The sequence below is a fragment of the Leptosomus discolor genome, chromosome 22, assembly GCF_034619465.1.
Source record: "Leptosomus discolor isolate bLepDis1 chromosome 22, bLepDis1.hap2, whole genome shotgun sequence".
NCBI lineage: Eukaryota > Metazoa > Chordata > Aves > Leptosomiformes > Leptosomidae > Leptosomus > Leptosomus discolor.
Window position 1 is genome coordinate 8,161,211 of NC_141412.1, and position 12,212 is coordinate 8,173,422.

Here is a 12,212-nt window from a genome sequence, read left to right on the forward strand (position 1 = left end):
CCCATTCCGTGAGAGAAAACCCCGCTGCGTGCTGAGACCTAGCCCAATTTGTGTCAGGAGTGGAGAGGTACCAGGCAAGAAACCCCCTGGAAGCAGTGCGGGGAAGTGTGGCCATGCACGTGGGGACAGCCCTGGCTCCCCCAGGCAGGCATGCAACGACACGTGGCCGGGGGCAGGGATGGGACAAAGCTGGTGGGACTTCTTGGGTGAGCAGGAGGGTGAGAAACCCTGAGGGGAACCCCAGAGGCAGCCTGGGGGGACGCAGGCATCCGGGGAGCATCCCTTCACATGCACACGCACACGCACGCGCGCACACCCCACCCCCCCCCCCCCACACCCCCACTCTCTGTGCTGTGTCCCTGGGGGCTTCCCCATGAAAATCCTGCTCTCCTGGTAGATCTTCTCCCCAAATTCAGAGGGGGAGCCCCCAAAACTTACACACACACACCCCCTCCAGTAGCAGCTGTGAGACCCCATCCCTGCCCACCCTGCTGCAGTCCCAGGCAGCCACCTCCCAGGGATGCTTTCCAGAAAAAAAAATGGGCGTTAAAAACCTGCTTTGGGGGTGCCCAGGTGGATCCAGTAGGATCTGGTGTCCCCCCCTAAGCCACCTCCAGTGAGATAACTGGGAATACACAGAGCAAACCAGTTGGCACCAGAATAGAGCCAGCAAAGGACCACTCTGCACCCCACGGTGTGGTCAGGTGTTGATGGGCTTAAAAACACCCCCAGGACTAATTGTATCTGCAGGATATGGCCCAGCTGGGGCTGACCCCTTTGGTGCTCCCCACCGCCGCTGTCACCGCTACCGCCACCGCTGCCGCCACCACCCCCCCCACCCCAGCTCAGCCCCTCTCCCACCCACTGCCCCTTTTGCTGTTGCTGGGTCTCAGCTGCACCGTACAACCCCCCGCTGCCCCTATAAACATGAGCACCCAGTCCCACATCCCTCCTTGGGTCCTGCCTGCGCTGCTGGAGAGGGTGAGTAGTCCCAGCTGGGTGGGGTTTTTCTTCCTTTTTTCCTTGGAGGGTGTGCTGTTTTGGGGGAGAATCTCCCCAACTCTGAGGATGCTTTACTGCTGTGCCTTGAGCCCCCTGGCCCTTACTGGCAGCTCCAGAGCTGCTGCATTCCCATTTTGGGGGTGTGTGTTTACCCCAGTTGCGTGTTGTGTGAGCTGTGTGGCAGTGGGGGCTGGGTTCTTTATTCAATTTTAATTTAGTTTGGCCATTTAAGCACCAAACGAGGGACTGGAGTGTTGTCTGGAGTCATTGGAAGGCTGGTGGCACAGCGAGCGGCTTGGGAGGTTGGGGCCCAGGGTTGAGCAGTGCTGAGGCTCTGCCTGTCCCATGGGGCAGGAGGGGGGAGTCGGGGGCTGGCGAGCCCCCACATCCTTGGGCTGGTGTCCCATCTGCAGTGGGGGGCATTCAGAAGGCACCACCCCCAGCACAGGGTTTGCCTAAAAGCCTGGCAGCCCCCGAGAATCGCAGGTGGGACTGGGTGGCCCTACAGGGCTGAGGCCTGGAGGGGGACTCATCACACAAGTGGGTGATGGCACCAAGGCGGGGTGACGACGACTGGCTGTTGCGGGGGTTTTGCAAGCCACAATATTTTGCAAGGGTGCAGGATGGGGTTTTGGCTGCACCCCAGCACATGGGGGTCCTTGCTATGCCAGCATGGCACCCCCCCCAGCTCTGGGGTCTCCCCTTCCCTCTGCCTCCCCCCCCCACCCCGGGGACAGCAGCAGTGGCGAGTGCAGGCAGCAAGGGGCACTTGCTGCAGGTTCCTGGGGTGGGTTCACTCCCATTCTCAGTGCCCTGCCAGGGACATCCAGCAAAGAGAAAAGACAGAGACAGCTGGTGTTAAAAAAGTGATTTTTGGTTTTGGTTTATTGTTTGGTTTTTAATTTTTTTTTAAATTAATAAAAAAACTTCAACCTGTTTTTTCCTTTTTTTTTTTTTTATAAGCAAGATTGATTTGAAAAGTAACAAACCCCCAAGCTCCCCTCTCCCTGGGGAAGGGCCATGAACCACGGTTGCAGGGATAGGGCGGGGGGGTAAATCCCCTTGGGCCCTGGGGGTGCTGAAGAAGGACGGGGTTGCGGGGGGGGCATCCTGGGGCGCGGGGGGCGGGTCTGTGCAAGAAGCTGGGCTGAATTTTGGAAGCCAGAGAGGCGCGTTTGCTCTGGGTGCTGCAACAAGTGTCCGGGAAATCCAAAGTCAGGGGTGGGGGGGTGGGGGCACCCAGGAGCTCTATGCCCCCATGGCCGTGATCTGGGGTGCCGACAGCTGCCTCCATCCTTATTTTTTCTTACCCCACCCCTCCTTCCCTCTCCTGCCCTGCTGCAGGGATGCTGGGGAGGGGGCAAGTCATGAGAACCTTCCCCCTCTGCCCCACAGCAGCCTCCTCCACGCTGCTGCTCCTTCTCTCTAGATTTATATACATTAGATAGATTTATATACATTAGATATATTGAAAAAAAAAATCGGGGAGAGAAAAGATCAGCTAGCAACTCTTGCAGAGGCTCTCGTGGGCCAGTGCCCTCCCTGGCACCATGTTCCCCCCCGGTAAAAATAACGATAAAACCTAGAAAAAATGATTCCAGTGCGTTTCTCAGGGAGCCCCTGCTCCCAATGCCCTGGCTTGGACACCACCCCCCAATTCCCCCCTTCCATGCCCTTCCCCCCCCCCCAACCCAGTCTTATCGCTGGCCATTCATGGTGGCCACGGCTTTCGGGGCGGGGGGGGGGGGGGGGGGGGCAGCAGTCGGGGGGGCAGCGGGGGGCCAGGTGGGCTGTGGGTGGTGCAGGTGATGGTGGAGGCGGTGGGCGAGAAGGGGGGCAACCAGGCGTGTTGGTGGCTGGGAGGCCCAGAAGGGGCTGAAGCTGCCCAGGGTGGGGAGCAGGCCATGGAGGTGATGGGGCTGTTGCTGCTCTGCAGGCTCTCGGAGGTCCGCAGCTTGGAGAACATGGCCAGAGCGTCCGGGAGGTTGGGTGGCGTGGCTGGCGTGTTGCTGGGGGTGCACATCTGCGGGAGGGAAAGAAGAAGGTGGGTGTCAGACCGGTCATGGATGCTTTTGGAGTTCCTAACCTGCCTGTAGGAGCTGGACCTGTCACAGGGGATCCTGCATCCCACACCTGCGACCCCTCCCCCCCCCCCCCCCCTCCGCCCTAGGGGATGCTCGAGCCCAGGTCCGGCTGGTATTGGGGTATCAGCAGCCCCCAAGGGGCTGGGTGGCTCCCCCAAAGTTGTGGGGGCTGCATGGGGAGGGTCTCCAGCCCAGGCTGGGAAGGACATTCGGACCATCCAGGCTGCAAAAAGCGCTGGGGTGAGGCAGGTTTGGGGAGGGGGCCGCTGCTCTGGTGCCAGGAGGGGAGCAGCAGGGATGGGGCTGATGCAATGGAGTCCAGCATGATGGGTGGGGAGGGTGCTGGGGTCCCACCTGACCCCACAGGACCCCCCCCTTCACCCAACCCCCTTCGCCTTCGCACCGTGTTAGGGCAGAGAGAGCGGAAGGCAGGCAGGGCCCCCCCCCGAGACACGAGGCGGCAGCCGGGCCCCACGTGGTTCCTGGTACCCAGCTAAATTTAGCACCTTCCCCCCGCCTCCTGCCCAGCTGGAAGCGGATCGGGCCCCTTTTGCAGCCAGGCTCACCAGCAGAGGAACATCCCAGTGGGGACAACAACCCCCTAGCCCAAAACAGGGTGGGCACCTGCCCTAAGGCCCCTGCCCCCTCTTTTATCTGGCAGGGAGCAGCGCTGTGCCAGGGGCTGCTCTGAGCACACGCGGGGGTGGGGGGCATCAGAAATAGCGACGCTTTGTCCAGCCCCATCCCTGGGGGGAAAAACCTGTCTTAGGGGGCACTTCCCCCCATCAGAGCCATGGAGCAAAATTCCCCTGGGGTTGCACGGGGTATGTTGATGGGGAGGGGGGGGGGATGCATGGACCTGGAGGTGGTGGGTGCACGAGGGGGGACTTCACCCCTCTGGGTTAAATCCATCCCAAATCCCTGTTGCCCTCATGGAGTCGGGGCCCGGGGCACAGCTGAGCAGCGCATCCCGCCGCTGTGCTGCTCACGGGGCTGTCAAGCAGCGCCGAGGGGCCGGGGTAGCAGCTCCTGCCTCCAGCTTTTGCTGCCTTTAGCAACGGGGAATTGGGGAGACGCTTCTGACGAGGAGTAGCTGCTGCATCTCCCCCCTTCTGGGGCTTATCCCAGGGTTTGCCCCTGGCTGCTGCTCAGCAGCCCCAGCTGCTTCCCCAGCAAACGCCCGAATCTTTCTTATAGGTTCCTCCTCATCCTCATCCCGGCCCCCCTTAGCGATCGCCGGCATCAGAGGAGCAGCTGGATGCACCGCAGGTGCTCCCCGCTCCCCTCTGCTGCAGCCAAACCCCAGCCAGGGGGGGTCCCAGCCGGAGCTGTTGGAAGACAGGGTGCTCCCCCAACCCCTCCGGCGGCCGGCAGACCCGTGCTGGCAGCGGGACAGATGAGCTCCCATCAATCTGCGGAGCCGCTGCACCCCAAAAATGCGCTCCCGGCCAGGCTGGCACTGAAAGGGTTCGTGGTGAGCCAGGGATGTTCCTCCCTCGCTGCACACAGGCTTTAGGAGATCTCATTTCTGAGCTCACCTCAGAGCAGTGGTAAGCCAGCTTTTGGGTTGGTTTGGTTTTTAAAGAAAATTGACTGTATAAATTTGGCAGTACCTAAAAAGATACTTGTTGCAAAAAAAAAAGAAATGCAAAAACTTCAAGTGGCTGTGTTTTGAAAAAACCAAGCAGCACCACAGCCACACGATTGAGGCTGGGCACGATGCTGGAGGGGGAAGGCAGCTCTGAGCTTCTGGGGTGGTGTTGGCCAGATTAATTTAAAAACCCCAAAACCAAACAAGAAGAATTGCCATGTAATTATTGCCTTGAATAAGGAGTGCCGTGCCCGTCCTTGATACGTCTGTGTAATACGTGGATACTGATAAGTAGTAAAGTTGGTACGTGGAAAGTAGAGTTGTGTGGTGAAGGAAGGAAAAGATAAGCGAAGTGTTCAGGTTTGAAAAACGAAAGATGGGGGGAGGAAAGAGAAAACCTTATGAAAAATCCCCTTTAGGATGTGTTCTGATGCATTGGAAAGATAGAGCAGGACAAGGGGGCACAGAAAATAAGAAGTAGTTAAGGAAGTCTTGCAATCAATGGTGGCCGCTTTATAAGCTGGAAGATGGGGCAAAACGGCCTAAGGAAGGTGGCACATTAGACTGTAAGACACTCTGGCAGTTAATGCTGTTTCTGAGGAGAGAAGGGAAATGGGATGAAGTAACATACGCTGATATGTTCTTTGTTCTCCGGGACAATCCTGAGTGGCAAAGAGCCTGCGGATTAGTACCCCCACGAACCCGGGGAAGGCAGATAACAGAAACAGTTCTCCAAGCTCCTCTCCGGGACGCAGTCGGACCGGATGGAGAAACAGTAAGAGTCAAAATACCATTCTCTTGTAACGATCCGAAGGAATGCAAAGATGCCGCCCGAAAATAGCGCAGTGACCCAGTAGGCGCTACTCAAAATCTCCAGTTTATAACAAAACAGTACAGCCCTGATTGGAATGACATGTAACTGTGATTGGACTGCTTAACCGAAACAGAAAAAGAGTTGGCTATAAAAACTGCAGGGGATTTGGCAAAAGAATATTATGAGATAAAAGGGGGTGATGTTAAAGAATTCTTGAAGCAAAAGGGAGACATTGGGTCTCCCCACAGAGGTTCTTGAAATATCAAGCTATCAAGGTTGAGCAGGACGATGTTGAGATTGTGACCACTAACGTTGTCCACCCAGCTTCATTTCTTAGTGGGAAGACTGGAGAACCAGTGGACCACGACTGCCTCGAGATGATTGAGGCCACGTACTCTAGCCGCACTGGACCTAAAGGATACCCCCATGGATCGGGTAGAGCACTGGTTCACAGATGGGAGCAGCTATGTTCTGGGTGGAAAAGGACATTCCGGGTACGCCGTCACCACTACCGAAAAGGTAATAGACTCTGGACCACTACCGGCTGACACTTGAGCACAAAAGGCCGAGATCATAGCCCTCGCTCAGGCCCTGGAGAGGGCCGAAGGAAAGGCTGTGAATATTTGGACTGATTCTCAGTACGCCTTTGGAGTGGTACATGGCCATGGAGCAATTTGGAAGGAGCGAGGACTGTTGAACTCCCAAGGAAAGGCTATCAAGCACACAAAGGAAATTTTAAGACTTTGAATGCAGTCCAACTTCCTGAAAAGGTGGCGATTATGTACATTAGGGCACACCAGAAAGTGAGCACCGAATTGGGAAGAGGAAACGAGCTGGCGGACAGAGGCGCAAAACAGGCAGCTAAAGAAACGGTAAAGGTAGAGGGAGCACTAGTCCCAGACGCACAGATAACCCGAGAAGGTAAGCCAGAATACACTAAGGAGGATCGAAAATTAATCACAGGTTTGGAAGGAACATCCAATGAGGACGGGTGGGCTGTAACATCACATGGGAAACTCATAGTCCCCTCTTATATGGTTTGGCCATTGGTCTGGGAGGAACACAAGAAGGGACGCTGGGGGACGGAGGCATTATACAAATACCTTCTCAGACATGTGACAGCTCGAAATTTATACATCACTGTCAGACAAGTGACTCAGCAATGTGACCTTTGCCTCCAGACTAATCCAAAAATTGTCCCCAAACCAGAAATGGGTCAAATTGGGAAAGGAAATTGCCCGGGACAACACTGGCAAATTGATTTCTCGGAACTTCCTAGAAAAGGGGGGTATAAATACTTGCTTGTGCTAACTGATACCTTTTCAGGCTGGCCAGAAGCCTTCCCACGCAGAACAGCTAAAGCTCGAGAGGTGAGCAAGGTGTTGCTACAAGAAATCATCTCCAGGTTTGGAGTCCCAGCGGCGATGTCCTCAGATAGAGGGCCGCACTTCATCTCCAAAGTTGTGCAACAAATAAGCCACCATCTAGGGATCCACAATCCAGTGGCCAGGTGGAGAAAATGAATCACCTGATTAAACAACAGATTGTTAAATTAGGACAAGAAACCAATTGGGCCTGGCCACAATCTCTACCCCTAGCAATGCTACGGATACGAACTAGACCCCGAGCTAAAGAAGGGCTAAGCCCGTTTGAAATCCTATATGGGCGACCCTATGGGGTACAAAAGGGAACCTCTTCACAAATTGGTGAAGAATTGATGACTTCCTATATGGTGGCATTAGGGAAACAGCTCCGTAAAACTGAAAAACAGGTGTTTGGAACCTGATGCAGGGGTTTGGAAGGGCCAGTGCCTAACATACAACCTGGAGACTATGTGTGTGTTAAGTCTCTTACAGAGAAAACTTTGGAGCCACAGGGGGAAGGAACATACCAAGTGCTTCTCACCTCTTTCACGGCAATCCAGATCAGGGAACAAAGCGCCTGGATTCACCACTCCCGAGTGAAGAATGCTCCTAAAACTCCCTGGAAAGTAACACAGGGTGAGGATGAACTGAAACTAAAGCTTCGCCAAGCGAAATGAGTATCTTGCACCCAGAAGTGTTTAGTAACTTGGCCTGCCAAGATTTAGTCAGGAAAATTATTGTATTTGTAGTTCTTGTAAGCCAAGGGTCGAACGGTAACACCCCAGAGTGGCCATGGACCCAAGCTCATAGTGAATATACTGGGGATATGGGACTGCTCTCTGATAGAAAAAGCTTAAGCCTTGCCACCGTGGTTATGCATAAAAATGAAGTGTACCCTGAAAATGATCGGAGCACAGACCTTCAGAGAACGATGCCCCAACTGCAGGGAATGCTGGGTCAAAACACAAGCGTAGGATGCCGAGTAATTAATGGAACTTCCTACGAAAGGGCAAACCAGATATCTGTATCCAATATAATAACAATATAATAACAAACACAATAAATAGAAAGCCTTGCAGTATCTTGGATTGTTGGCATAATTTTACTCTAACACAACCTGTCTTTGTAACGTGTGTCTGGGCACGTGGTGGAATAGGATTATCATTGAAATTTAAGATAGATCTGTACCTTCTACGACAAGGTACAGCCCTGCACAACCTATACAGCTGATACTAGCACTCAAACAGTCCAAACCCAAACCAAACTTGCATCTAAGATTTATGAGACTGGTCCATATGTCATCAGAAATACAGGTCAGCAACAAGCATGATTTAACCCAGAGTGGTCTCTAAAAAGGGTGGAACTGATGATGCAAATGAATGCTTCAGAAATACAACCATTGTGTTCCCCTTTCTTACGGCCTTCCTATGAAGGGTGGACCACTTGGCTACGCAGGAGAACGGATATTTTTCAAAGGCAAATACCAAGGGATGTAGCTGGGGTGTTAGGGACAGGACTTGGGGTTCTAAATACCACAGATTCAGAAGTAATAATGAACAAATAAGGTGCCTCTACTGCTGATCTGTCCAAATTACAACAGCCATCACAATCCTCCCTATTAGCTCTAGGAGCTCACCACTGGTTGGTGTCAGAAGTTTTACCAGACTGGGAACGGACAAACATAAGGGATCATAATATCATTATAGATGCAATTGGAGGGCTCCAAAGTAATATCTCATTGGCCCTGAGCTGTATCCAGGCCCAGCTGTGGATGCAATCAATAACTGCAATATTATAAGGGAAGGAGAGGAAGGGGTCTTCCCCACAGAGATACGGAAGACAGTTTGGGATAGTGCCACTGATAGGGAAAGAGAGCTCCAGTCCTGGTGGGAAGTGGTAAACTTTACCTATAACCCCACCACACACACAGTCACTGCCCTCGTGTTAACCATCCACAATGCATCAGTGACTGTAATATATCCCATAATAGCCTTGGGAATAAATCATGGTCAAACTTTGCTTTACCCTTTGGAACACAGGACGTGGGCCTGAAAGGTAGAGAACAAATGGCAAACAGTTGATTGAGAATCCTGCATTGTACGGGAGCAACAGGGATTTCTCTGCAAAAGCAATACCATGTGTGCACAAGACATTTGCCTGGATACCGACCAAAAGGTCTGTCACACTGAAATTCGCCTGAATGCCAGTCCAAAACCAGAGGTCATATATTCAGGAAAAGGTTGTGCTTGTTTAAGAGCAACATGTCGTTTTGTGTCTGTAGAAGGAGTAGAAATAGACACCAGGAATCGCTTGAACTTCTGTATTTCTAATTTTACCACCATCACAGGATGTGACTTTAGCTACTTTGCTCCTGTGGTTTCTCATCAAATCCTGAAATCAAACTATACGTTGATTTCTGAACTAGAACCCACACCTATAGGGATGGATTTAGCAGTGAAAAAAAGATTGTTGAAACACCCAGGCTTAATACGGATATTAGAGTGTCTTGGTTTGAAAGACAGGTGTCTGTGGAGGAAGGCAGGAGCCTCCCTTGAAATGGAAAGTGCAACCCCCTTCCCTCCAAATTATTATAATTTTGAAATTAACAGGCCTTCAGGCAAAGATATGGGGAATAGGAATAACAGTTCTTTACTAGTATATATATATATAAAACACAAGGCAGGGAAAAAAACCAAACAACACACTGGTTTGCACTGACAGAGTCAGAAATACAACCTGACACCCTGTTAGGGTGGCAGTGGCAGTCCAATAAGATGCTGGCTGCAGTCCTCCTGAAGCGATGGATGTAGTTCTGTGGAAGCAGCGATCTTATAAAAGGGTTTGGTCTTCCTCCGAAGGTCCAGTGGTAGGTAGGTAGCTCTTGTCCTCTGGAACTCCATACTTACGTGGCAATTCTTCTTGTTTGGTTTTGGGGTTTTTAAATTAATCTGGCCAACACCACCCCAGAAGCTCAGAGCTGCCTTCCCCCTCCAGCATCGTGCCCAGCCTCAATCGTGTGGCTGTGGTGCTGCTTGGTTTTTTCAAAACACAGCCACTTGAAGTTTTTGCATTTCTTTTTTTTTTGCAACAAGTATCTTTTTAGGTACTGCCAAATTTATACAGTCAATTTTCTTTAAAAACCAAACCAACCCAAAAGCTGGCTTACCACTGCTCTGAGGTGAGCTCAGAAATGAGATCTCCTAAAGCCTGTGTGCAGCGAGGGAGGAACATCCCTGGCTCACCACGAACCCTTTCAGTGCCAGCCTGGCCGGGAGCGCATTTTTGGGGTGCAGCAGCTCCGCAGATTGATGGGAGCTCATCTCTCCCGCTGCCAGCACGGGTCTGCTGGCCGCCGGAGGGGTTGGGGGAGCACCCTGTCTTCCAACAGCTCCGGCTGGGACCCCCCCTGGCTGGGGTTTGGCTGCAGCAGAGGGGAGCGGGGAGCACCTGCGGTGCATCCAGCTGCTCCTCTGATGCCGGCGATCACTAAGGGGGGCCGGGATGAGGATGAGGAGGAAGCTATAAGAAAGATTCGGGCGTTTGCTGGGGAAGCAGCTGGGGCTGCTGAGCAGCAGCCAGGGGCAAACCCTGGGATAAGCCCCAGAAGGGGAGAGATGCAGCAGCTACTCCTCGTCAGAAGCGTCTCCCCAATTCCCCGTTGCTAAAGGCAGCAAAAGCTGGAGGCAGGAGATGCTGCCCCGGCCCCTTGGCGTTGCTTGACAGCCCCGTGAGCAGCACAGCGGCGGGATGCGCTGCTCAGCTGTGCCCCGGGCCCCGACTCCATGAGGGCAACAGGGGTTTGGGATGGATTTAACCCAGAGGGGTGAAGTCCCCCCTCGTGCACCCACCACCTCCAGGTCCATGCATCCCCCCCCCCTCCCCATCCACGTACCCCATGCAACCCCAGGGGAATTTTGCTCCATGGCTCTGATGGGGGGAAGTGTCCCCTAAGACAGTTTTTTCCCCCCAGGAACGGGGCTGGACAAAGTGTCGCTATTTCTGATGCCCCCCACCCCCGCGTGTGCTCAGAGCAGCCCCTGGCACAGCGCTGCTCCCTGCCAGATAAAAGAGGGGGCAGGGGCCTTAGGGCAGGTGCCCACCCTGTTTTGGGCTAGGGGGTTGTTGTCCCCACTGGGATGTTCCTCTGCTTGTGAGCCTGGCTGCAAAAGGGGCCCGATCCGCCTCCAGCTGGGCAGGAGGCGGGGGGAAGGTGCTAAATTTAGCTGGGTACCAGGAACCACGTGGGGCCCGGCTGCCGCCTCGTGTCTCGGGGGGGGGCCCTGCCTGCCTTCCGCTCTCTCTGCCCTAACACGGTGCGAAGGCGAAGGGGGTTGGGTGAAGGGGGGGGTCCTGTGGGGTCAGGTGGGACCCCAGCACCCTCCCCACCCATCATGCTGGACTCCATTGCATCAGCCCCATCCCTACTGCTCCCCTCCTGGCACCAGAGCAGCGGCCCCCTCCCCAAACCTGCCTCACCCCAGCACTTTTTACACCCTGGATGGTCCGAATGTCCCTCCCAGTCTGGGCTGGAGACCCTCCCCATGCAGCCCCCACAACTTTGGGGGAGCCACCCAGCCCCTTGGGGGCTGCTGATACCCCAATACCAGCCAGACCTGGGCTCGAGCATCCCCTAGGGCGGAGGGGGGGGGGAGGGGGAGGGGTCGCAGGTGTGGGATGCAGGATCCCCTGTGACAGGTCCAGCTCCTGCAGGCAGGTTAGGAACTCCAAAAGCATCCATGACCGGTCTGACACCCACCTTCTTCTTTCCCTCCCGCAGATGTGCACCCCCAGCAACACGCCAGCCACGCCACCCAACCTCCCGGACGCTCTGGCCATGTTCTCCAAGCTGCGGACCTCCGAGAGCCTGCAGAGCAGCAACAGCCCCATCACCTCCATGGCCTGCTCCCCACCCTGGGCAGCTTCAGCCCCTTCTGGGCCTCCCAGCCACCAACACGCCTGGTTGCCCCCCTCCTCGCCCACCGCCTCCACCATCACCTGCACCACCCACAGCCCACCTGGCCCCCCGCTGCCCCCCCGACTGCTGCCTCCCCCCCCACCCCCCCGAAAGCCGTGGCCACCATGAATGGCCAGAGATAAGACTGGGTTGGGGGGGGGGGAAGGGCATGGAAGGGGGGAATTGGGGGGTGGTGTCCAAGCCAGGGCATTGGGAGCAGGGGCTCCCTGAGAAACGCACTGGAATCATTTTTTCTAGGTTTTATTGTTATTTTTACCGGGGGGGAACACGGTGCCAGGGAGGGCACTGGCCCACGAGAGCCTCTGCAAGAGTTGCTAGCTGATCTTTTCTCTCCCCGATTTTTTTTTTTCAATATATCTAATGTATATAAATCTATCTAATG

General features: G+C 54.5%; 1 pseudogene; it reads left to right on the top strand.

Annotated features, from left to right (window-relative positions):
• The first annotated feature begins 150 nt into the window (after positions 1 to 150).
• LOC147413967 (uncharacterized) lies at positions 151 to 11,938 on the top strand (annotated as a pseudogene).
• Positions 11,939 to 12,212: the final 274 nt, after the last annotated feature.